This window comes from Ruditapes philippinarum, unplaced genomic scaffold, assembly GCF_026571515.1.
Source record: "Ruditapes philippinarum isolate M1 unplaced genomic scaffold, ASM2657151v2 ctg1613_1_1_1_1, whole genome shotgun sequence".
Classification (NCBI taxonomy): Eukaryota; Metazoa; Mollusca; class Bivalvia; order Venerida; family Veneridae; genus Ruditapes; species Ruditapes philippinarum.
Window position 1 is genome coordinate 118,421 of NW_026866318.1, and position 23,521 is coordinate 141,941.

The following is a 23,521-nucleotide window of genomic DNA, read 5'->3' on the forward strand; positions in this document are numbered from 1 at the left end:
CATCTACATGTAATGTTTTTCTCCCGGATTATGGCTTGCGGGACTGATTTATAGTGTCACATTGCATTGCAAAACTTGTATTGTCTAGTTTAAGACTTGTGTGAGAAAGATAAGCAGTAACTGTTATTTAATGCCAAACTCTTGTAAAAAACTCTGAAAGTGGGAGATCCTTAGTGAGCAATGATGAAAACAAAGGAAAAATGGACAATTACAGACTCAGCTGTATTGAATTATTTAAAGTTTGATGTATATAGACGTGCACTGGAGCGCCTGTTTGTCATTGTGTCATAATCGTTTCGTAATTTGGTCACTGAAATCATTATGGTTATGCTCTGTTTTATGCCCTTTTGCCCTTTTACACTTAAATTGTTGTTTCGTCTTTGGCTAGTCTGCTAAATCCTTTGAGATAAAATTATGCAGTGTCGTATAAAAACAATATAACTCTTCTGAAATATTCTTTAACTATAACTATTATAATTGCTGAAAGGTGTCGCATACTGTATGACAACATCAGCAACAACAACAAACAATGTAAATAATAGATGTATTTAATTTTTTATCTTTTAGCATATTGTACATATAATATAAAGAAGATTGTGATGTTATTTATCATAATACATGACCCATTTCATCATAATTGTGTACATATATTTACATATTAAAGGAAAATGATATTTGTTTTACAGTAAACATATAAACATATGTTTAATGATATAGGAATATATTCCCATCATTGAACTTGTTTTACACATCTCATCCACATTATTGGTGACAATTTTCATCACATATTACAAAACTTCAAACCGCCTCCGTGGTCGAGGGGTTAGAGTCGATGACTTCTAATCCAGTTACCTCTCTGGCGTGGGTTCGATCCCCGGGAGATGCTTTGGTAGTTTAGCGCGGAGGAAGGTAGTCTAGTACTGGTGTAACTCTCCAGGAACGATGGTTAGGAAACTACCCGCCTATATGACTGAAATACTGTTGGGGAAAAGGCGTAAAATGATACAAACAAACAAACAAAACTTCAAAACAAAAACAATTTCAAAGAAATCGCCTTCATTTTCGTAAAAACATTGAAACTGTTAGTAAGGCGGTTGACATTTTATGAATTCTAATTCTATAACCTATGTGTAAAATAAGAATTACTTTGCGAATACTTCTTTTAAATAGATGAATTAAAAAGAGGATATTGGTTAAATGTGGGTTCAATACTGAATTTATTTTACAAGTAAAGTAAAGTTATGTTTGTTTTATTCAACGAGTTCAGTTAATTTAGCTATGAAGCTTCTCAGATATAATAAAATTATAACTTTATTTTTTCATGCCATAATTGAGAATCGTTATTATATTTCCATAGACACCAATATGGTATAACGCTAAAATTAGCTTACAATAAAATTATTACACTTTGTTTGTATAAGGCAAATTATGTCATCTTAAAAATCACTTTTTATTTTTTTCATTACTTTATAAGGTACATGATGTAAGTAATTCAAATATATGTTTAATTATCAAATTCAATAATTTCAGCGGTAAGGAAAATTATGAACAAAAAGACTAGTGTCAAGCCAGTCTGAGCATTCCAGCAGTTTGACCCTACTCAAAGGCACATTATGCCTCAGAAACAAATACATTTTTACTTCTTTAGAAAAGGGCAAAAATAAATTTTGTAATGTTAACTTAATGTTAACATAATGATTTTAGAAAATGTAGAAGCTTGTTACAGAAGAAAGTAGTAATGCATGTGAAATAATATGTCATAAAAGTAGCAAAATGTAAACTTCAGTACAAAATACTTATTCACTTACTGATCACGATAACCAACAGATGAAACAGATGGTTCAGGGTAATTGGCCAATGAGTATCTTTTTGAATACTATAAAGTTCACCAAATAAAAAATACTTTTGAGAAATAAAAATAAAATCATTTCTGAGACACAATTGGTCATTAAGCTTCAGGCTTTTGTTGATAATTTTTTCTCTCGAAATCCGGTTAACTGTAAATAGACGGTTTAAAACATTTTGGCAAAGTGAGGGTTTGCAATTGGGCAAGCTATACATGAAAAAATCGTTATTTTGAATATGATACTTGTTTGAACCAAGCACGATTTCGTGCGGCAAGAAACATTCTGACATTCTGCCATAAACTTAAACAAAACGGTAAACCAACGCCCGCTCCGGCGCTACTTGCGACGCAAAGTGGGTAATGATAATTGCCCCACTTTTACTTCGAAAAGTGTTGCTAAGATGATGACAGTTTAGTGACATTAACAGTACACAAAACAATAGAAGGTTAATACACATGGTCGCACCATCATATAATTAACGTACAACATTATACAATAATTCAATACATTATATAATACATCATTCAATATTCAAAATATCTGCTCTTTAGCACTGGTACAACAATCATATAATATTACGAAAGATTCAATTTAAATTAATGTTCGAAGTCAAATTGTAAAACTTAATTTCTTTGAATTTTAAATTAACACCGTTTTAATAACAAAGAATTTAAACTTAAATCTAAACAATATTTTGAATCCAACAATTTCTAAATGATTCTTTATAAATTAAATAATTCAATGAACGAACTAAAATTAAGAACATTGATATTATTTCGATCATATGTTTTCAATATTTTATTACCATTTGCAAGTACCACGTGACTATAATTATTGTAATATATGTACTTTGTAAAATTCTTTTAATAGAAGCTTAATAAAGAGTTCTACTAATTGTATGAAAACAATAAGGCATCATTTCAGTAATATTTACAAATTTTATTTTGGGAATTTTTTGTAGAATTTTTGAGCATGATATATGTAAAAACCTTAACTTACAGAACCCAAAATCAAATTGCTAAAAAATTTGAATTAATACATAAACCAAGTTTAAACGTTAATAAAAATATATATAATACATTATGTACAGTCTAAGATATTTAATACAAATCATTTCCTATAAATAACAAAACAAATCAAAATGACTTATTTCTTTTAATGTGTAGAACAGAAGAACGTTTTGCACACGTGCCTGTTAAAGTTTACTTTATGGCCCATTATGCCTCAGAAATTCTATTCCATTTCTCAAAACCTTTTTATTTTTGGTATCCTGTTACTGTATTAAGAAAATACTGATTTGCTATGTATTTGAACAATCTTTGCTCCTTTTGCATTGTTGGCAATTAGTATAATTATAACAGTGAATGTGTATGGAAGCCAAAAATACTACGCCGTTAACATTTTTCTACCTTTACGGCACATTACTGCATATTCAACCTGCCTGTAAAACATGCTCTAAATCTATTATTGAAACATTATTTAACACATGTTAAACATTTCTAAAGAACTTTATAAAATTAATATGGATTTCTGAGGCATAATGTGTAATCGTAATATCTAATAATATACTTCTGTAAGGAAAGAGAATCATGCGACGTTTTGAGCAATAAATGTGGTATATATTAGTAGTAAGAAATGAAATGTCCTGTCGAGGTTTAAGAACTAATATGTCACTGCAAAACACATTTCATTGTCCAATCAATGTTGATAAGCATACTAGATAGTCAATCATTGCTCCTCAATTTGACATGAGTATGTATCAAAGGAATAGACAAATTCGTTTAAACAAACCATTTATCTCATGAAATCTAATTAATTATTTCGTTTAAAGAGAAAGTTAATTAGTTTAAACGAAATAAAATTCCATTCAAATGGAAATTAATATAGATTTAAACAGTTAAATTCGTTTAAACAGTTGTTATACTAAAAAAACAACCTACAAATTCCATGCGACAAAATAAATTTGAATTATGTAGCCTTTAACGTTCCGTAAAATTTGCTTTTGATACCCTGACATTTATACATACGCGACTGGTGTTGTCTAATGGGGATATTGTAATAAACTAATGCATTTGACATTTCAATTTTTACCATACCGTTTTTTTTTATAAAGTCAATCTTTAATGATCAATACAGCATTTGGTATATTCTATACACCAACATAATTTTCACTACACAAATTGGTCTATTCAATTACCATCCCCAGGGCGTATTTAATATGGTTTTAATGTTGCTACACCACTTATGTAGCAGGAACAATTGCTAACTTAAAGATAATAACAGAAATTATTATGCATTGACATGGTCTGATCACGTAACAGATTCCTACGTTGAGCAAATAAATTGCAAAGGCCTACATGATAAACAAATGTACTTTTAATTGCTTGCATTTCCCTTTTCTGTCAGGGCATGCAATAACTGTAAATGTATTTTTAAGCACGCGCTAATTAAGGCATTCGTTCTGTACTTTATCGACTAATATATAGCAGGCAGGAAATTAGTTTTCAATTTGTGTAGACTTTGTCCTCGTTTTCTGTCCAATGCGAACGTCTAAATTTTCAAAAAAAAAAAAATCTACAAGTCTGTTTCGCATAAATTGGCCTCGATGATGATTTGTTCAACCATTTGTTTAAACGTTATTTGATTATTTATCAGGAGGCATGCTTACGAAGAGTAGTAAGTTAGACGTTAATGCGAAAATATATATGTCTTAAACAGCTAAAGTCACTGCTACTTCGCGACTTTTTGGCTGACAGTGTATAACCAACCGTTCAATGTTTCCTATCAGCGTCTTACTTTTACGCAATTATTCAAAACTGTGTCTCGTATGTAATACAGTTTGGCTGATTTAAAATTGGATTTAAAATTGAACGCTAACATGTTGTTTATTGTTTTTTAGTAAAAATAATTTGTAGTTGATGTCCGTAATCACACTTTTCCTTGACACAAATTTATATTTGTTCAGTAGCATTATGGACTAGAGATGCTCATAAATGCCTTTTTCATATTTTGCCACAAATCACACATTGGCTTTTTCGCAGAAATACATATATATTTTCATATTTTCAAAAATGTTACGTTACGTAACTTCAGAAGATATATTTAGCCATGGTTTGCATCCTTAAAAAGTATTATGGTAAACTCCCTAGTATATAAAATGATACACATGTTTTCGTTCAGAAATTAGGTACAATTCATTAGTAATGACATCAAATTTGTTTGTAAAACATATGATTTTAAAAGCAAAAGTGTATTATAGACTGATTTATAGACACATGCCGTATAGGAACTTAGAACTATGAAATATGTACACAAAATGTGTCGTTTTCTTAAATGTCAGTAACATTGTAAAAATATATACCGAAGATATTGTTTTTGAGAAAAGGGATGAAATAATAAATTATACATAACACCGACCCATCTACGTTACATTCCCATCTAAATAATACTTCTACTATTTTATGATTATGGAATAATTAACACTTGTATGTATCAGGAAACATATCACAGAAAATTTTCACACTTTGTGGCAGTGTCGTATATACAAAAATATGACGTCATTAATTACGTCACACATTTGAGCCTACGTCAACATTGTCCGATTCCTCTTGAATCCCTTCTTCCATTTCTATAGTGGAAAGTTTTTTGAATGAGTTTATAGTCTGCAGTGAATGCACGTTTTCCATGATCGGAACTGTATTCATCCGTAAAAGCTTCTTCTCTCTTTCTACCATTGTCAACGACATTTTCCGACTATAATTTTTATATATTACACTATCTTGAGCCTTTTTCACAATTTTTATTGTGTGCAAATTCTTTGGACTGTGTTTATAACGAGTTTCCTGAGGTTGTAAAATACGAATATTATCCCACTGCTTCACAAATAGCACCATTGCGCATGCCCAAAGTCCGACAACTACAAAGAGTATAAGAGCCTCTTCGAGTTGTATCCCCCTTGATCGCACTTGAACGTAATCAAATGTGTCTGTAAAAATGAAAATGAATGGAAATATTATAAAAAAGTTATATAATGTGTAAATCAAACTAAGGGTTCTTGTATTTAAAAAAGTAACAACTTTTCATTTATGAAAATAAAATTTATACAGCTAGTGAAACCATTATTGCTCACACTTTTTTCCATTTCATAAATTCTACTAGATGACTTTATCTTGCATATCACCTGCAAAATCAAGCCAGATCAAAAGCATAAAGCAGCATAAGATTATATAGAAGATATTGACTGAGTGTATGTTAAGTACTGAATTTATTTAACGAGTTGCATAAAATTATATTTTGAGAGCCTCTGGCGAGCACAATATTATGTTATTCAACGACTTTAATAAAATCAGTAATGAACCTAGCGAATGTAATATTCTATTTATCACACACTCAAAAAAGACTGTTTAATTTGCAAAATAATTATTTTTTATTGACGCGCCTAACGTTTGCATTTAGCGCGTCTTTACACTATGTTTATATAACCCTATTACGTCAAGTCAAAATGCATCCGCAGCCGCGCAATACCATTTTTACGGAGTTGCAAAATCGGCACGGGTATGTGATGAATATCAGTATGTCATCAACAATGTTGTGCCGCAATTGTGACTATAAATTTGAATAACGTTAAATACACAGCGTTGACGTAGCCATTGAATGCCTGAAGTCGTGTCCTTTTTAGCGTCGTCTGTTTCCCATGCTTCATTTTAAACAGCTTTTAAAATGTCGTGTTTTACTTATAAGGCATGAAAAGAAAAAGAAAAATCAACAGTTTTTTTGTGAAGAATATTATGCTATATATCTCACATCGATGCGATAGAATATCCACATTTTCTCACTTCTCAGTAACATATTTAGCATACTCGCTGAAACAAATCTCTTCTTTATATATAACAACAATTTCTGTTGTATTACTGTTTTGATGTCTTATACATTATCTTAACGTATCATTTTTATCACACAAATTGTATTGTGCATTCTGAATGTACTGGCTTATCTTATAAAAAAAAAAACAAATTTAGTCAGTTTCAACAAAACAAAAACCACGTACCCGTAAGGTTTGTTGCAAAGTCCACAACCTCGCTTGTATTGCTGGCCCCGAGATCTGTAATTGTAACCATGTATACCCTATATCTGAAACAATAAAGATATAGACTTGATATTAAACTGTCATATCACATATGATGAGACTACATTGAGGAAGTATATATATTATATGTACCACACAGTCATATCAAATAATATCAATTGACATTTGAGCCGCGTCACGACAAAACCAACATAATGGGTTTGCGACAAGCATGGATCCAGACCAGCCTGCGCATCCGCGCAGTCTGATCAGGATCCATGCTGTTCGCTTACAGACCCGGATGCGCAGGCTGGTCTGGATCCATGCTGGACGCAAACCCATTATGTTGGTTTTGTCGTGACGCGGCTCATTTATTTTCATACAATTATATTATTCACCAAACTGTATTTGAGTATACATGCTCTCAAATTATATTCTATCAACTTCTCATTTAATGAATCAAACGTTCGTATCTTATATATCACAAATTCCCATAGCAGTTCATTTAAGTTTTATAACATTTATATTAAATTCTTTAAGCATAATATTATATCAAATCCTCATATCACATATATTTAATCATTATATCACATTATTACAAAATCTCATATCATATCACAATCCGTCATATCATATGTATCACACTTTCAATACATATACTCATACTCATATATCACATATATCAAACTCGTGTATCAAAATCATATGAGATTCAACATCATATGACTTCTATGTATCATATATCTAACACTCATATATCACATATCAAACACTCATATATCATACACCAAATACTCATATAACATACTCTCATCTTATATGTATCAAACTCTCACATATCAAACCCTTGTTTCATAAAAAGATTTCATCATTTTCATTCGTCTTTTTTGTCCTTCCAGCAACAATTAACAGTTCGTATTGATAAGGGAAACATTAAATATGTGTCTGTAACAAAACAGTAAAGGAGAAGAAAACATAACTTTGTTCTCTATTTAGACAAACAAACATCGAGTTTCTATAGTTATGTATCTTTTTCAAGTGTTACTACGTTACATGTTTCCTTAAGAATACCTCGTTTATTACCTCTAAAATAAACTTAACTGCACTCTTATACCTTTGCATATAACTTGCAACCATAAAGCTGAAGTGCACTCTAAATAACAACTAAAATAATGGCCAGCAATCAACTGTTTATAGAAACAATTCCCATAAATCAATGCTTCTATTTGAAAGAGTTCTATTCTTTCAGCATTCTTTATTGAAGGTTTATTGCTTAGTCTAAGAAATTACAAGGAATACTCTCAGACACTAGTATATAAATGAGACAAGAAACAGACTCCTTGCTAAATGTGCATACCCTTTTGGAAGAATAAAAAATATAAATGAGCCACGCCACGACAAAACCAACATAATGGGTTTGCGACCAGCATGAATCCAGACCAGCCTGCGCATTCGCGCAGTCTGATCAGGATCAATGTTGTTCGCTTACCAACCCTATTACAAGTAGAGAAATTGATAGCGAACATCATGGATCCTGATCAGACTGCGCGGATGCGCAGGCTGGTCTGGATCCATGCTGGTCGCAAACGCACTGTGTTGGTTTTGTCGTGACGCGGCTCAAATATATTCCATTCACTTTCCAAATATTCTCTGAGCAACGCATGAAAGTAGATGTAAAGTTCAATGAATATGCCAATTTGGTATCCCTTTTATCACAATAGTCTAAATATCACCAATAAACAATTTTGCATAACAAATAAATAATGATGTAATATTATAAATCTTTACACTTTAAAGGATCATCAGTTATAACAAATCTGAGCAAAATCTAATAAATTCGGACATAAGCCTTGAATTTTGGATATAAGAACGAATTATGCATGTGGCATACGTTTGTGCATGCTTCGTTTGGTTGCATTATTTATTTAATTTGCAAGACCTACAGCAGTGTATGGATTTGCTGATGACACGAGTAAATAAAAAAATATTTTGTTTATGTAAGCTTTAAGATAGATTTCTGCTACAACAGTTAACATAAAATAAGCTATTTTCCTAAAAATAAAGCTACTGTTATAATATAATTTATGCAACCCACTTTAAAATGTCGTTGTTCTTACAATGTACTTTTATAGTTAGGCTTCAAATACACGTATCTGTTTACTTTTTTTGACAGATCGATTCATTCTCAGAAAATATCTTCACATGCGGGGTTTATTGCCAATTAAAATGCTTCGTTGAAGGAAAAAATGAATTTACGCGCATGTATGAATGCAACCACTAATTAAGCGTTTAATTAGAGAATAGAGAATAGCTTTTTAGAGTACAACTGAACGCATATTGTTTATTAAAATGATATCACATAATAAAAAAAGCAAAATTACTAAATTGCTCTGAAGCCATACCATCTTTAATTAAACTAACTCAACGCCTCCTAATGTAACCCAAAACAAACCAAAAAGGAAAATTATATACAATCTGCTTCCAGAATAAAAGAGGATTTTCCGAGTGTCCCTCTTTTTGGCCCGTTTAAGAGTTATTTCTTTGAAAAAACACACTTAAAAATACTGCTTTTTGGGCAAAATAGGACAAAAACAGAAAAATTGTAGCAATATATTTTTATTTTTCAACAATTTTTGTTCATACGTCTGAACAAAAAATAAGAATAGTGTAAAAAATAACAAATATATTAGCAGTTTCAAACTTGTTCATACGTATGAACAAATTTTTTTCTCAACTTGTCAAGATTTTGTTCATACGTATGAACACTGAATAAGTTCAGCAATATTGAGTATTTTTTAACAAAATTTTGTTCATACGTCTGAACAAAATTACCTCACATACTGAAAAATAGCACATAAATTAGACAGACGCTTCAATGTTGATCAATTTTGTTTTCAACTTTTAAGTTTTTTGTTCATACGTATGAACACTGCATGGTCATTTTGAAACAAATTTGTTCATACGTCTGAACAAAAACTGACACAGAGCAAAAATACCCACTTCGATTTTGTTCATACGTATGAACAAAACTATTTTTCTTTTTAAATTGGCAGGTTTTTGTTCATACGTATGAACACTGGAATAATTTTGTGGTTATTTTGAAACAAATTTGTTCATACGTCTGAACAAAAACTGACACAGAGCAAAAATACCCACTTCGGTTTTGTTCATACGTATGAACAAAACTATTTTTCTTTTTAAATTGGCAGGTTTTTGTTCATACGTATGAACACTGGCATAATTTTGTGGTTATTTTGAAACAAATTTGTTCATACGTCTGAACAAAAACTGACACAGAGCAAAAAATAGCCACTTCGATTTTGTTCATGCGTATGAACAAAACTATTTTTCTTTTTAAATTGGCAGGTTTTTGTTCATACGTATGAACACTGGCATAATTTTGTGATTATTTTGAAACAAATTTTGTTCATACGTCTGAACAAAACTAACTCACAAAGCGAAAATAGCACATTAATTAGCATTTCAATTTTGTTCATACGTATGAACACTGCATTATTTCAGTAATTTTGTGGTTATTTTGAAACAAATTTTGTTCATATGCTGAACAAAACCAACTTGCACAGTGAAAATATTTATAGAACAAAAAATAAGCGGCTTCGATTTTGTTCATACGTATGAACAAAATTTCTTTTTCAACATGTGAGGGTTTTTTCTTACATATGATAATGAACACTGCATAATTTCATAATTTTATGGTTATTTTGAAACAAATTTTGTTCATACGTCTGAACAAAATTAACGACAAAAATAACAACAAAGAATTAGCCGTTTCGATTTTGTTCATACGTATGAACAAAATTTCTTTTTAAACTTGTGAGGGTTTTTTCATACAGTCATATATGATAATAAACACTGCATAATTTCATAATTTTGTGGTTATTTGAAAACATATTTTTGTTCATACGTCTGAACAATTGTTTTGTTCACACGTATGAACAAAAATATGTTTTCAAAGTAACCACAAAATTATGAAATTATGCAGTGTTTATTATCATAGTAAAAAATAACACATAAATTAGCAACAGCTTCAATTTTGTTCATACGTATGAACAAAACAAATTCACAGAGTGAAAATAGCACATAAATAAGCCGCTTCGATTTTGTTCATACGTATGAACAAAATAAACTCACAGAGTGAAAAATAGCATATAAATGAACTGCTTCGATTTTGTTCATACGTATGAACAAATTTAACTAACAGAGCGAAAATAGCACATAAACTAGCACTTCAATTTTGTTCATATGTATGAACACAAAAACCAAACTTTTTACACTAAATGGCAGGTTTTGGTTCATACGTATGACCACTGCATTATTTCAGTAATTTTGTGGTTATTTTGAAACAAATTTGTTCATACGTCTGAACAAAACAAACTCACAGAGCAAAAAATAGCACAAAAATCAGCCGATTTTGTTCATATGTATGAACAAAAATATCTTTCTTTAAATTGGCAGGTTTTTGTTCACATGTATGAACACTGTATCACTTAAGCTATTATGTTTGTTATTTTGAAGCAAATTTGTTCATACGTCTGAACAAAAAGAAACTCAAAGAGTGAAAAACAGCAAATAAATAAGCCGCTTTGATTTCATTCATACATTTATATTAACAAACAACCCTTTGACAATAACAGTTCAGATTTGATTTAAACAATGACAAATGAGAACATGTTTGAAAACACAAATTTTATGCCCTCACCCAGCTAGGTTATTTATCAGTAACAGCATTTCAAAAAATGTTTACCCATTCACTCAGTCATTCACAGAAAATTTGCCAAAAAATTGTAAAGTTATATAACTTGACATGGAGTCATGGCGTATTGAAGAATTTAAGTTGGTAAGTTATTGTTATAAATTGTGATGAAGTTAAGAAATATCAACTTTATCAAATATATATAAATGCAGGACTTTACCTTGAACCCAGTGACCCCAAACTCGATTCAAAGAACCACATAATGAAACTATGTTCCTCATAAATAAGAGACATTGGAAAAAATATACTGTAATGCTGTATAAACAAGAGCTGTCATGCAAGTGACATATCCCGCAAAAAAGGGTTCTTAAGCATGCAGGTATTATGAAAAGAAAACAGAATGAAAATAACTGTTTGTTTGATTGGGTTTTACGTCACACTGACACAGTATAGGTAATATGATTACGTTTCAGCTTTACTGGTGGAGGAGCCAGTTTGTGCCTGAAATAATGCACTGAACCACCGACCTTCCGTAAGCTAGCTGGATTAGCTTCCTCACATGAAAGAATCCAATGTCCCTGTCGGGATTCAAACCCACAGCGGTGAGGGGCAAGTGGTTTGAAGTCAATGACCATAACCACTCGGCCACGGACGCCCCCATGAAAATAACTAATTGCTTAACATTGTTCTTGTGAAATGAGTACTTTTTATAACAAACTTAACACCTTGGGACAAGGATGCACACATCACCTTGATGTGATAGACATTTATGCAAAGTTATTTTAAAATCCTCTACTGCATGACAACTTTACAGTTTGAAAACTAATGCGTACCTTCAAACTCTTCTTATGACCTTAAGCACCTTCAAACTATTAGAGTGACCTTCACCTTGGAGGTAGGAACATGGGTCTTACACACAACACATCATCTAGATGTGGTTGACATTTGTGCTAAGTTATTTTAAAATCCTTCGATGCATGAAAAAGTTACAAAGTATATTCCGGACACGAATGTGTGTACCTATCTCTAGTTGTGATAGTGTGAACCTTCAAAATAAAAGGTGAACTTGACCTTTGAAAAGGGACGTGGTTCATGAATGCGACACATCCTCTTGATGTAGTACACATTTGTGCCAGGTTATTTCAAAGTCCCTCAATGTATCACAATGTAAACAAGAACGTGTTTGTTAAACACAAATGCCCCCGGCTCAGATTCTTGTCAGTAGCAATATTTCAAAAAATGTTTACCCATTCACTCAGTAAAGGACAGAAAAATTGCCAAAAAATTGTAAACACAAGTAATATAGCTTGATAAAGTCATAGCATTTTGTAATTGTGAGAAATATAAGTTGCCAAGTCATTGCTCTGACTTGTGAAGATGAAAAATATTCAACTTCATGCAAGTTATCTTCCTACCGAATATGAAATACATCTGTCATTAAATAAAGGCTGTATGGGCAAAAGTGTAAAATCTATTTTTAGCATGGTGACCTTTAACCAAACTGACCCCTAACTCTATCCAAAAGAAGAAATACCATGTAAGTTATCTTCCTACCAAGTATGAAATACATCTGTCAATAAATAAAGGCTGTATGGGCAAAAGTGTAAAAATCTATTTTCAGCACTGGTGACCTTGACCCAACTGACCCCTACTCCATCCAAAGGAAGAATACCATGCAAGTTATCTTCCTACCAAATATGAAATACATCTGTCAATAAATAAAAGCCGTATGGGCAAAAGTGTAAAAATCTATTTTTAGCACAAGTGACCTTGACCCAACTGATCCCTACCCCAATCAAAATGATGACCATGCAAGTTATCTTCCTATCAAATATAAAATATATTTGTCAAAAAATAAAGGCTGTATGGGCAAAAGTGTAAAAATCTATTTTTAGCACTGGTGACCTTGACCCAACTGACCACTAACTCCATCCAAAGGAAGAATACCATGCAAGTTATCTTCCTACCAATATGAAAAACATCTGTCAATAAATAAAGCTGTATGGGCAAAAGTGTAAAAATCTATTTTAGCACCAGTGACCTTGACCCACTGATCCATACCCAATCAAAATGATGACCATGCAAGTTATCTTCCTACCAAATATAAATATATTTGTCACTTAATAAAGGCTGTATGAGCAAATGTGTAAAAATCTATTTTTAGAACTGGTGACCTTGACCCAACTGACCACCTAACTCCATCAAAGTTTATGTTTCTATCAATTATAAATAACATCTGTCTATAGAATAAGGTCAATACGCCTGTAAAATTGTAAAAATCAATTTTAACATTGGTGACCTTGACATTGGTAACATTGACCTTGACCCAAATGACCCCTTACTACACCCAAAGAAGGAGGACCTCCCATGTTTGTATTAAACTAAAACATCAACTAAAATATAAAGGCTGTATGAGCAAAATGTTTATATTTATTTTTTAAAATCAGTGACCTTGACCTTGACCCTAGAGACCGCTCACTCCACAAAAAATTAGAGGACCATCAAAAGGTATCCACCTACTAAATATGAAAGATATCATTAAAGAAATTAAGCAATTAGGAGAAATTTAAGATAAATCCAACTTGCCGAAATAGGTTAACCAGACAAGGCCCCTATTTTCAAAGTGAAAAAAAAGGGAAATAACTGGGAAATATGGATGACACAGTTATATAACTTGGCAATATAAAGTACTTTGTATTGATAAGTAAGTGACTGTTGAAATTATAAAGCCATTAGTATAGATAGAACTTAAGATATTTCCAACTTGCCGTTTTAGGTTAACCATTATTCATTTTCTAAGTGATGAAAAGGGCCATAACTTGGTAAATATGAAAGCCAGAGTTATGTAACTTGCCCAGATCATGTACTTTGTATTGATTAGTAAGTGTGTAAACTTAGAAGCCATTGGTACAGGTAGAACTTAAGAAAAATCCAACTTGCCGTTCTAGGTTAACCTCGTACTGACAGACAGACGGACGGTTCAATCACTATATGCCCGGGGGCATAATACTGTAAAAGAAGTATTAAGGAGTTTAGGATATATCCAACTTGCCTAAAAAGGTTAACCATACAATGCCCTATTTTCAAAGTGATAAAAAGGGAAATAACTGAAAAATGGACGGCACAGTAATATTACTTAGCAATATCAATGCACTTTGTACCGAGAAGTACATGTGAAAATTATGAAGCCATTAGTATAGACAGAACTTAAGATATATCCAATTTGACGGTTTTGGTTAATCTTTTCATTTTCAAAGTGCTCAAAAGGGCAAAAACTTGGTAAAAATGGAGTAACTTGCCCCTGGAGATTGTATTCTTTGAACTGATTAGTGAATGTGTGAATTATGAAGCCATTGGTGCAGGTAGAACTCAAGATAAAAAAACTTGCTGTTTTAGGTTATCCTTATACAGACAGACAGACGGACAGTTCAATTACTATATGCCGGGGGCATAAAAAATTATTGAGCGTGTGATAATATTAATAATGTGGTATACATTCCTTGTATGCATAAATATAGATAAAACCTCATTATTTTACGAAAACCAAATTCACAAGTTGGTATTTGCGTATTAAATTATTTCTTAAATAAAGCTATTCCATTTTTCAAGTATATTTTTCTCATATATCAAAGCCACTTCTGTATCTTCATTATTTAGACATGATTTCTGTCCAGCAAACTTTATCTGTAATATGAATTCCAGCAAGGCTTCATAATTGCCAGTTGGGATAATTCCAGCAAATTTAGTTGATATTGCACTTCAACATTAATTTTTCTCTCACAAACAGACTAAATCAAGTGGATTCTGCAAGTTTTAGATATTTCTGTTCTTTCATTGCTATTTTGATATCTGACTCCCTTTCTAGATTTGTTTTCTTTTCATGGCATGTTTCATGAACTAGTAAACTATTGAGTTGCTCACACATTTCAGTTAGCTTAGATTTTCACACAGACATCTCTCTCTTTCATTGGCTGGTAGAAATAATATGTTTCTAGAACATATACACAGCTATATATCATGAATACATCAAAATGTTACTGGAAATGGGTTAACAAGTCCATCCACTTAAGATCCTAAATATTCTTTAGAAAGGCTAAATTCTGAAGCTTCATTACAGTATAGATGTTGACTTGAGTAGTCAGTTGAACACATGAAACACATTAACCCTCAAACTTTTTTTCTGTATTGTCATTATATAATCATTCATGTAACACTGCCATGTCTTCCTGTTTCGTGCAAGCTTCCACCACGAAATAAGGCAGGCCTTTCCCCAGGCTCTTTTAGTGCTGCGCTCCTGCTCTGCCTTGGTCTCCAAATCAATAAAAGGTCCTACAAAATACAAATAAAAAAAAAACATTCCTAATGAGATAACAAGTAACAGTACATGTACACTTCAAAAATTTCCTTTTAGAATTCTAAACGCTTTTCTTTTTTAACAGGTGAATTTTAAAGTAATTTTGTAAATTTTATGTGTATTCAAAAGTATAATAAACTTAGTATTTTCTGGTATTAAAACTATAATTTTCTTGTAATTATATACAAATAATGCAACATAAAGGTATATAATAAATTATGATCTTCCTTAAAAGTTTTTCATACAAATCTTTTAGAAAGTTTCTAACACTTTCATAACTATATATCTGTCAAGCACATAAACATAATATAGATATATAAAATGATAATTATAAATTTGATTTTGATAATGAATATGATTTTGATAATGATGAGGATTTTAAATTATAATTTTGATGATGGAAGTGATAATAATGATGATGAAAATGATGATTTATGAAAGCAATGATTATTGTTAGTACTCCTATTATAATGATGAAAGAGTTGATAATTTAGATCTTGATGGTAATAGAGGCGATAGTGAATTTTCTAATGATGACCACATTCAGTAGAAGTGCGCGGTTCAACTAGTATACTGGTAAACCACTGTCTGAGACATCTGCAGTATGTACCACGGTACAGACCTGAAAACCATTTCTTTTAGCTAGCTCTTATTTAAATCAATTACAGATCTGTAAAATGTACAAAATGAAATCTTTTCTGTTGTCTATATCAATATTTCTTTGAATTAACCTTTTTGCAAACAACTTTCGCTGACTTTTATCATTCCATGATAGTTCTCAGCAAAAATTGAATGCTTTATCAATAGCCACATGTAAGCCAGAATTGTCGACTTGCATGATCTCAGTGGAAAAAGCAGGAATTGTCGCCTTTACTTTTACTTTTAGTATTTGAAATCATTTTTTTGTCCAATAGGATTACACTATTTCAAATAAATCGTAACACATTTACTTTGGTAAATCGGCATCTGTGAATCAGTCTAGGTAAACGCCGCCTAGATATATGCACACAGGGTAGTTATGCATTCGCCTATTCAGCAATGGGAAAAATTTTAGACTTGTTTTTGTGTATTTTTTTTTTGTTTTAACAACATCACACTGTTTTCAAATTTTCTAATAACTAGAACTCCGCGAGTCAGATGTATCACCTTGTGAACAAAATAGTTTAGGAGAAATGGCCAGGACAAAAATGAAATATGAAAATTAACAAAGGGCAATTACTAAAAAAATAAGAAATGTAGAGCAGCAGTTTCTGTGCACTGCACTTCTTATCAATAAGATCTGTCATCCTATGAAGTTTCAAGTCTATAGCTTTTAATAAGTTTTATAATTTATGAGAAATGGCCCGGACAAAAATAAAGTATGAAAATTAACGAAAGGCAATAACTCAAAAAATAAGAAATGCAGAGTACCAGTTCATGAGCACTGGTCTTCTTTTTAATGAGATCTATCACCCTATGAAGTTTCATGTCCATAGCTTTTATACTTAAGGAAAAATGGCCTGGACAAAAATAAAGTATGAAAATTAACAAAGGGCAATAACTCAAAAAATAAGAAATGCAGAGTACCGGCTCTTGTGCACTGCACTTTTTCTTAATGAGATCTATCATCCTATGAAGTTTGGAGTCCATAGCTTTTATACATTAGGAGAAATGGCCTGGACAAAAATAAAGTATGAAAATTAACAAAGGGCAATAACTCAAAAAATAAGAAGTGCAGAGCACCGCTTCTTGTGCACTGTTCTTCTTCTAAATGAGATCTATCATCCTATGAAGTTTCAAGTCCATAGCTTTTATACATTAGGAGAAATGGCCCGGACAAAAATAAAGTATGAAAATTAACAAAGGGCAATAACTCAAAAATTAAGAAGTGCAGAGTACCGGTTCTTGTGCACTGCACTTCGGATCATTATAAGAAGCATGCATACCAAGTTTGAAGTCAATCCGACTTATAATGACTGACTTATGCTCCGGACAAGTTTAAGGGGACGCCGACACCGCCGACAAAAGTAACCCCTATATGTACACAAAAATAGCTTTCTGATGTACAACATTTTAATAATGAGCTTTAAGGAATAAAAATAAACGTTTAACTGAAGTGATAGTTCTATGTTTGAGTATGATACTCTTTTTATCAATATCTTATTTTATTTACCTAATAAATAACATGCCAATGAGCCCAAGTGACTTTAGTCGACCGTTCTAAAACTTAACGGTTGAGAGAGGCAACGACTGAGGCACTCATTTGCTCAACATTTGAACTCAAGTTTGAACAAACTTGGTAGACACCCATTAGAAGATGTTACATGCATAATATCTTAGCTCTAGTTCTTTGGGGTTTTTAAAAGAAGATTTTTAAGTTTTTACTAAATATACATAAAGGGAAAAACAATTACCCCCTGAAACGGGGCCAATTTTTAACCCAGGGCTTTTATATGAACAAACTTGGTAGACATCCACTAGAAGATGTTTCAAACAGGGTGTCCATTTGACCCTTGAAATGACTCTTTGACCCTTCAAATTTCCAAAAGGCCTGATTTGACCCTCAGTATTTTAACTGGAGGGTCAAATTTTGTTAAAATCATGGGGATTTGGCCTTGTAGTCAGTAAAATGTAGTCAAAATGACCCTCAGGATTTCGTGGCTAGTGAACACCCTGTCAGCTTAATATCTAAGCTCTAGCTATTTTTGTTCTTTATAAGAACATTTTAAAGTTTTTTTTTCTATATAATACAAATAAAGAAAATAAATGACCCCCCCCCCCCCAGCGGGGCCAATTTTCACCCCAGGGCATTTATTTGAACAAACTTGGTAGACACTGACTAGCTCTAGCTCTTACGGTTTTCTAAAAGAAGATATATTTTAATATTTTAAGTTTTTTCTTTTGGTTGCCATGGCTTGGAATTAAATTATTTGAACAATTTTTCAAGTTGACTACCACAGGAACATTCCTGTGAAGTTTGGATGAAATTGGCTTAGCGGTTTATGAGGAGATGTCGTTTAAAGTAAAAGTTTACAGACGGACGCCGGACAAAAAGCGATCACAAAAGCTCACCATGTCACTTTGTGACAGGTGAGCTAAAAACAAGAACTGATCATGACCCAATTAATTTATGATTGTCAACATGCGCAGCTTATTTGATGTCGAAAGTACCTGATTGAAAAAAAGTTAAATGATACTTTGATTAATCTGTATTTTATAGATCTGCTTAATTTTGATATTTGAAATTCTATACCAGCCTACCTTGATACTTATTTTAGAGATAAAAAATAAACCTATAGCGTACAATGAAAATCCGTGGTATACCATGGTTTATACCGTGTTTTTTAGGAAAAAAACGTGGTATACCGTGGTATTTTCTTTCTGGCAGTACCCCAACTCTATACCATTATAAGTACTACTGACCACAAATGATTATGACGATTTTTCCTATTTTGAGTCTGAATATATAAATGATGATTATAATTAATAGGGTGATGACATTTTGATGATAGTGGCTGTGATGATGATGACGTTTCTGGTGGTGATAGACTGATGATGATTTAGGTGATCATCATTTTAATAATGATGCTGTGATTATGATTATTATTGCCTTTCCTGGAAGGCGATATATAGAATTAACTAGATGTGAACAAGGACGGATTCAACAAGGACTTCTATGTGACACCACCTGCCTTTAGCCAATCAAAGCAAATAATTTAATATCAGTATTATATCACTTCATAACAAAGATTTAACAATGCCCCTGTATTAACTTAAAAGCGATGAATGGTTTATTTGCCATAATAGAAAATTGGGTATTAAAATTTCAAAATGATTAATTTTCAATCAGTGAACAATAACATATTAAGATATGCATGTTAGATATTAATTAATGAGTTTATTCAATACATTTATCTTTTTTATTTCTTATTATAATTATACTGAAAAAGCAATTAACAATTTTAGTTGACATTAAACTCAAATTCTTCTGAGGTCTGCACTAATAATATACATGTATTTCTTTTCAATTTAGACTTCTACTTTAATTGTGTGAATGGCTGAATTAAGAACAAGACAACAGTGAAAATACGAAAATATGTTTCACTGCAATGCACAGAGTAATAATTAAATTCTACTGTGAAAATTCAGAAAATAAAAATACACATTATATTTTATCAATATTTCATTTATAAGTAGAAAAAATAGTTAATTTCAAGTTGTCTATATGCATAAATAAAATAATGAAATAAATAATGCATGTACTACAGTATTTATAAATTATAATTTTTATTTTAATATTTATAAATTCATATAAACGAGAAAAACAATACTTGAACATGAACTTTTTGATGACAAGGGGAGGGGGATGATTACTACCAGGGCTCATCCGGAAGGGCGATTCAGGCGAAAACTTCGCCGTGAATATTCCAATTTCGCTCTTCCGATTGATCAAAGAGAAGTCAACATCGCCGATAAAATCTTAATTCCCAAATAGTAATTACTTAGCGATGTAAAGAGCAGAGATTGTATCCGCCCATATGACGACCGCTTATTATCATTATCCAATCAGAGCGTCGCTTTATACTACCCTTCTACCTGTAAGCGAAGCGATAGACCGCCTACTCTAAACAGTAAATAATGAGAGCATCGGCCCGAAACGGTATAATTGTGTGATAGTTTTGCGAGTTTAATACGGGATTTGGCGATAATTATAAATTGTTTTTTACCCGATTATCTAAACAAGTACAATCTTCCCTAATTGATGTACACGATGCACTTCGATGGTGGGTTTTTAACCCGAGCAGGTATATATATTAATATACGTACCTGACCCGAGCTATCACAAAACTGTTAGTCAATTAAAAATAATCAATTTCATTAATGATCAGCAACCAGATTAAAAACTTAATCATAGTTTAGAATGATTTCAGTCTGTTAACATCAATTTTTACTGTAAAATTGTTATGTCGCTCAGCTCACGTCATGGCTACAAGGCGAAATGCCGTAACCGAGCAATAAGAAAGTTACTGATTCTGATACGCGAAAATTTAAGAAAGCCAATTCGCAAAAATCTTGCGGTTGGTATGTTGTAGACAGTAGGGATGTTTGGCATTGTTCTCTTTGTAGAAATGCCAAATTTGACACAGTTTACGCACGTGGGCAAGACATCCCGGCTTAACTACATATCGGTCGTATATCATGTAACGTGTATATAACAACAACATTTGTCTGGAAAGAAGTGTTCTTATTGTTTCAAAATAAATTCGTAAATATGACGCTCAGATTAAGATTTATCAATATTGTAAATTTTAAAAAGCATTATTTATAAAGATATTACCGAATTTAACATTTCATGAAAATAAAGGGAGGTAATTAGAAATTAATTTTCTACAATTTCTCAGTCAAATTTTTCAATAAGAAATGAATGTATGTAATTTTAGTGATCAAATATAATGTGCACAAATGTTTGCAGTACATATTTTACATATTCTTTGATGTTTGAAAATTGTTTTATAAGCATAATTATATGCATATAGATGTGACATTACAACATTCAGGACTTTGAGAGACATTTCTGTTACCAGAACAGAATAGAACAGATATTATTAATCAATGTCCAATGTGACTTCATCTTTTCTTTTAAAGGTGAGGAAAGTAAAGTAAAAAATATGAAATTGATTTTATCATCATTTTTTACACATTATTATCAACAAATGTACATGAAAATATATAAACACATATTTAGAGAAAGCTAAGATGCAATTGCCTGATCTACTACTAAATAATTAATCTACTTTTAATTAATACTACTATTAATTAATAAACTGGAGAAATATTATAAGTGATGTTAATTGTGTTTATATTATAATTAAAGGATGTATAGCCATGCATGTTAATGCATACACATTGGGTTGTTTCCCTTCTCCCTAATTTTCGCGAGGTCGTCACTTCTCCCTAAAATTTCCCCCCAGGATGAGCCCTGTACTACTTGCCTTGGCAACTATGGATACCAGCGGAGATAAGATGGCCAAATGAATAATGTATGTTGAAAATTTACATGAAATTAGAATACACAGCGTATTAGAAAGTGTTGAGATTGTTAAATTCTTATTGACAGCCGGGTGGGGGGGGGCTGATTATTACATTACACCTAATCTTGGTAACTAAGGATATCAGCAGAGCAGACTGGAAAACAATGTTGAAAATTTACTAATTTTAAACTCTTAATCAGAATACACAGCATATTAGAAAAAAATATATAAAGGTCAAAAAAGAGAAGAAAAGTATAATAGAAAATTCCAGTTTTTTCTATAATCTACTATTTATTTACATTTTATTTTCTTGTGATATCATATATGAAAACTATTTTACTGAATCACTTGTGGCTCGATCCTATCACTCATGTAATATTTATTTTCATATGAAAATAAAACTAGATTGTTGCAGGGCTTTTCAGCATATAACCAACAGAGTATTGAAAAACTTTAATTTATAGGGAAAAAAAAGAATTTCCTCCATTTATCCAGATTATGTAATAGAAAGAGCATCGAAACACGAGGCTATCTGATTTGTACGAGGGGGCGTAGCCCCCGAGTATAAATCAGATTGCCGAGTGTTTTGGTATTCTTTCTCTTTTGTATCATAGTCAAACATGACAGCACGTTCCCTGTTGTCATAATACGAAACCCCAGAAAAAATGAACCAATGACCGAGCATTTTAATATGATATTTCTGCCGCTTTCCCTTTCTCTGCCGTCACAATAAGTAAACCCCAGCAAAAATGAACCAATCAACGGGCATTATCTGGAGTGCGGGTAACTGATACCTGCACTCCAGTTACCGCACTGTGCATGTATATGTATACGATTTAACTCTGACACTTTTTCAACAGAAAGGTCCCCAAACTATGATACAAGATCTAATATATAATCACAGGAACTTGAAATTCTATCCAAAACAAAAAAATAACGATTTAAAAAAAAAAAAACATACATATACTATAATATAGTATATGTATGGGATTTTTTTTTAAATCGTTATTTTTTTGTTTTGGATAGAATTTCAGGTTCCTGTGATATAATACTGGATTATTCTCTTCATGATTAATATCAATAAAATGTAAAGGATTTATGTGAATAAATCTCAAATTATATACTGTATACATAGATCTACTTTAATTAGTATTTCCCCCCCTAAAATTATTAACTGATTAAATTTTAGAAATTGGACTTTCATGCAGTAAAATGTATTGTTCAATTTTAAAGTTCCTGCAGTTGGACAAAAATACTCGGGCAGTTTCCAGATAAGCTGGTAACTAGTGTTTATATGTAATAAACACTGATAAATAAGACTTCAAACAAAAAAATTCAACAGGTATAAATCTAAGTCGATTACCTCTACTTCTTCAGCTTGGATGTTGTTGAACATGTCCTCATAATTCTTCTCCAAATGTCAGTTTATGGCGAAATATTAACCTGGAAGTTTGCATGCCTGTGTCACTGTGCTAATTAGCAGAATAAAAACGGCGCGCGACGCGTTAATTGAAACTGGCCCAATTCATT

General features: G+C 31.8%; 2 long non-coding RNA genes across 3 annotated transcripts in view; both read right to left on the reverse strand.

The window, feature by feature from the left end:
• Positions 1 to 530: 530 nt before the first annotated feature.
• Positions 531 to 23,521, reverse strand: part of LOC132732111 (uncharacterized) — a 45,828-nt gene continuing 22,837 nt past the window's right edge. For both annotated transcript variants that reach the window (XR_009625985.1, XR_009625986.1), the window contains exons 2-3: positions 6,895 to 6,977; positions 531 to 5,832 (exon numbers count right to left, since the gene is read on the reverse strand). This is a non-coding gene — a long non-coding RNA (uncharacterized LOC132732111). The remainder of the gene's footprint in view (positions 5,833 to 6,894; positions 6,978 to 23,521) is intronic.
• Positions 15,100 to 23,513, reverse strand: LOC132732117 (uncharacterized). Its single transcript, XR_009625988.1, has 2 exons — positions 23,355 to 23,513; positions 15,100 to 15,955 (listed from the first exon to the last, which is right to left on the reverse strand). It is a non-coding gene; the product is annotated as an uncharacterized LOC132732117 (long non-coding RNA).